We start from the raw sequence: 4,798 nt of genomic DNA, 5'->3' as shown, positions 1-4,798 counted from the left end.
CTTAGTTTCCAAGGGCAGAGCCTGGCGGCCTTGTTCCAAGTCAGGGGCTACATGACTCTGCTTTCAGGCATTGCTGCTTCTCTGCTTCTGTACCAAAGAACAGCAGATCTAATCTAATTGAATTCCACTGCAGTGATTTATTTATGTTTTGCTCAAGGAGTATTCCCATTACTTAAGTCTGGCATTTGAAGTGAACTATGAATAGTGTTATAGATATGATGAATACTGTTAAGGATACAAGTTCTCACAATGCGTAACCAGTGAATGTTCATTCCTTGTTTCATAGATTTAAATATATTAAATATCAAGAACCGTAGGTATTACAGTATGTTTTGATGACTTTCGTTGATCCAACAATAAAAGTGACTCTGTTGTTGGGCTTTACCCTGATAGGTGACTGTCTTAGCATTGATAGAAATCTTGGAAACAACCCAGGTAATATCAAAATTGGCAAGCTTTGCTCTAGCCTCGAGAAACAAACCAAACATAATTACTAATGTTTATGCAGGTAAAAACTATTCGCATCCACACTAACTTAATTATTGAAAAGTTTGGTGCTAAACCATATCCTCCAGGGGAAAGTCTGTAATGTACTAGATAAAATAACCATTTAATTAGAAATTAAATGAATGCTGCAGTTATATAAAGTTGTAAAACCTGTATGAAATGTAAAAAAGTTAGCCTAAATCTAACTAGTAGATTGAATCATGCAAAAATGCCAGTATACAACTGTGTTTGATCTGAAAGATGGAAATATCATGCCTTCAACCTAACCAGCAGGAGTTACACTGTCTAGTGGAATTTTAACTTACTGTTGTAACTACTGTTTAAATTTTAAAGGGTAATGACTGTCACATTATGATTTCACTAATGGAGACTTAGCATATCCTTTATAATTTTCTCTTGGGGGAAAAAGAAGGCATTGGATCACTGTTGTCAATGCCGGGCTTTCTTCTAATTATGTCTCAGTCCCAAATCCCCAAATCTAACGTGCTAGTCTAGCATTTTGGAATAATTTAAGAGAAAACCAAAGGCCTTCTGAATGTTGCATATTTTACAGCTATCTCTCTGAATCAACTGTAACATAAAAATGTGACCCCAATATTTAAAACTGAAATAATTGCCTTTGTTGAAGGATCAGAATGAAGTGTCCCTAATTATTAACTCATCGAATTCCTCCTCAATGCCTTAGGCAGAAGCAGCTCTGGTTTTTGAACAGGTAGAACTCTGTTTTTCTGTCAGAAGAACTGTAGCACTGTAACAAAGCATTTTTAGCCTGTAAATCTGTAATGTGAGCTACAGGATTTGAAAACCAAAAACAGTTTTGAAATATACAGAGTAGCTTACATTCTGTCTCTAGGATAAAGTACATACGACAAAATAATATCAAGGTCATACTATGAACATTTGGAATATAGAAATATGTTCATAGAAAGACACTATGGGTATTGTTTCCTAAATAATATCAGAAATTGTCATTTTCTGGAAATAGTAGATATGTATACAAATCTGATCACCTGACCCATCTCATTTTTGCGTTATGACTCTAGCTGAATTTTTTGATAGAACTATACATATATTACCACCAGCTGCCTCTTCTTAGTCTTAAGTATAATTCCATTTAGGGACTCTGTTATTGTATCAAAACAGAATAGAAATCCAGTTACGTAGTTCAAGAATCTTCACAACTGGTACTCTTTGATTGTGCATTGTGTGAACGCTCCTCTGATGAAATCCTTGATTCATCATTATGTCCTGGTCTTATTTTAGCGTCCTTGAACAGCACCTGCCTGAAAGTGACTGCGATAGCTCCAGTTTTATGAGCACTGTGTTACTAGGGCGTACAAGCAGGGAATTTTATAACTGGAAAGAGCCTCTTCCAGTGAGAACAACTGCAGCTCAGAAGGTAACACCCAGTCACACAACCACTTCCTGGCATGATGAGAGTTCTTTCTGTTCAGCCTTAATTCCTTGCCTCACATGTGTGTAGGTTTATTTATTTATATTTTTTGGATGTGCTGCATCTTCATTGTGGCACGAGCTCATTGTGGGATCTTAGTTCCCCTACCAAGGATCAAACCCATGTCCCCTGCATTGGAAGGCAGATTCTTTTATTTTTTTTGGAAGGCAGATTCTTAACCACTGGACTGCCAGGGAAGTCTGTGCATGTAGACTTAAGTGCATTCACCAAGTATGAACCCAATAGGGATACCTATGCCAACTGGGCTACCCTAGTGATTCAGATGATAAAGAATCTGCCTGCAGTGTGGGAGACTTGGGTTCGATCCCTGGGTTGGGAAGATCCCTTGGAGGAGGACATGGCAACCTAGTCCAGTATTCTTGCCTGGAGAATCCCCATGGACAGAGGAGTCTGGCGAGCTACAGTCCATGGGGTTGCAGAGTGGGTCACGACTGAGCGACTAAATACAACACATACCAACTCTATTCCTATTCTTATGCCAACATGAAAAGAATTCATTAGAAAAGAATAAATGACGCAAATGAATCAAAAGAATGAATGTATGCTGACTCCCTAATAGATAGGTTTCCTAAGAAAAGGCAATGTATATTATAAGTTTCTTTAGTACATTTTTAGAGTGAAAATATAAAGGAAGTAGAGCATATTCCCTGAATTTATGCCTTCAAAATATCTTAATTGTTTTACTTTTTCAAAAAAAAAGTCTTGCCAGTGGATTTTTCTGCCTTTCACTCTGCTTAGTTAGAACATCCGGAAATTACAAACTTGGTTGTAGTTCCTCAAAGGAGTTAATAATTCTACTCTAAAGAAACAACATCAAAACAGGTTCAGGATGATTAAAGTGCTTTAAATCCTCTTGGGGGCTATTCACTTATAATTTGTTATTTCTTGGGCTGTCAAAGGCAGCTTTTGTGAATGGGAAATAATTGTTATTTACAGTCTTGTTTGCCTTTGATAGAGGCTTATGCTGCTGCCAAGGTTACTCAGGGCTTTAAAGGGAAGAAGATTCACTTTCCCTTTTTTCTCCATCAGTGGTTTGTTAAATCTGAAATAAAGCAGAGAAAATTCTTTTTATTCTATTAATAAAAAGAGAAGAATGGAAGACAGACTCAGTTGGACTGGATTCATGTCTAGTGGAATGAAATACTAGTTATGCCATCAAGTTAATTTGTATAAATGGGCTGCCGATGTGAAGAACTTCATGCTGGAACTTTTAGCCTGAAGTTATTTGATATTTCTGTTGACAGTCTTTGTCCTGGATTAAATCTCAGATTCAAAAAAAGAAAGAAAAAAAAACAAGAAAAAAGTAGGTATTCAACAAAGATTTTGAACAGAACTGAGAAAAACATTTCCATTGTGATGGGTAGGGATACTGTGTGTAATTCACAAATATGACCTATTTCTTAATTCTGCAGAGCTCCAGAGCTCCTCTTGCCATTGAACTTGGCTTCTTTCCCATATAATTTGAAGATATTATATACATTCAAAGGTAGCTTTGTTGGCACATGCGGGTCCCCATGCTTCTACTGCACAGCAGTGAAGCCGTTAACACACAAGAAGTTGCCTCTCTGCCATATAAAAATTCATTTCAAAGCTCCAGATACAACCTTAATTAAAAGTTCGTGGAAACATGCTTGTGTGTCGGGCCTTACAACTTGCCAAACTGACTCTGCTGAACCATCAGAGGGAGCGGATTCTGCAGGCAATGAGCTTACAGAAAAAATACCTGGCTGCCAGCAACACACATTCTGGGCCATCACGAAAAACCTGGGAGGAGCCATGTGTTTTCTATAAATTAATTGCTGAAAAAGTGCCTCATGTATCAAGACCCTCTTCTGGAATTTCACCTGGAATATGCACCCACTGTCATGTCTAAAAGATATTCAGATTTCTGATCTTCTTTTTATTCCTCTTAATAATGCATGTATGTGCTCAGTTGCTCAGTCATGTCTATCTCTTTGTGACCCCATGGACCGTAGCCTGCCAGGCTCTTCTGTCCATAGGATTCTCCAGGCAAGAATACTGGAATGGGTTGCCATCTCCTCTTCCAGGGGATCTTTCTGACCCAGGGACTGAACCCGTATTTCTTGCCTCTCCTGCATTGGCAGATGGATTCTTTACCACTTCGCTACCTTGGAAGCCCAGTAATGCACGAATCTAACCAACTAACATACAGATTCTGCATTTCACACTGTCATCTGCAAATCTGAATAAATGTATACTCTATAACCACTGTTTTCTCCTGCTACTATGGAGATGTCCCTTGTTGATTCACCCCCCAGGGCCCGGCCCCTAGTTTGTGTTCAGTAAATAAAGCTGAATGAAGAACATACTCTCATGAAGTGAGTGGTGCTCTTCTTATAACTGAGGAAACGATAGCTTGAACAGGTTAAATAACAGACCCAAGGTCATATATCTGTTTAGTGGCATAGATTTGATGTTTAACCTAGGCAAGCAATTCCACACCCCATCTTCTTAAGCAGTGCAGGCTTTACTCCTTACAAAAGACTTTGATTTTCTCAGAGTCAAACCAATTGAGTTCCTTTTATTCAGAGGTGAACCTAGATTTTGTAGGGCTTGAAGCTTATACAACTTGGGAGATCCTTTTTGAGAAAATATGTATGAAATTCAGAGTACAAGGTTATCAATAGGACCTTGAAAGAGGTCTGTGCAAGTGATGGACCCAAAGCTTATACTGGATTGGTTTCATGTAAATCCACCTCTGCTCCTTTCACTCAGCCTTTTGGTCCCTAGCCTCAGAGCAGCATTTGCTTAGAAAAAGCCATTCTGAGCCCGTGAGATAACCTGGTGGTCCATTTA

This window comes from Muntiacus reevesi, chromosome 3 (assembly GCF_963930625.1).
Source record: "Muntiacus reevesi chromosome 3, mMunRee1.1, whole genome shotgun sequence".
In the NCBI taxonomy this organism is placed as follows: Eukaryota; Metazoa; Chordata; class Mammalia; order Artiodactyla; family Cervidae; genus Muntiacus; species Muntiacus reevesi.
The sequence above is the reverse complement of the archived record's forward strand: the minus strand, read 5'-3'. Positions refer to the sequence as shown.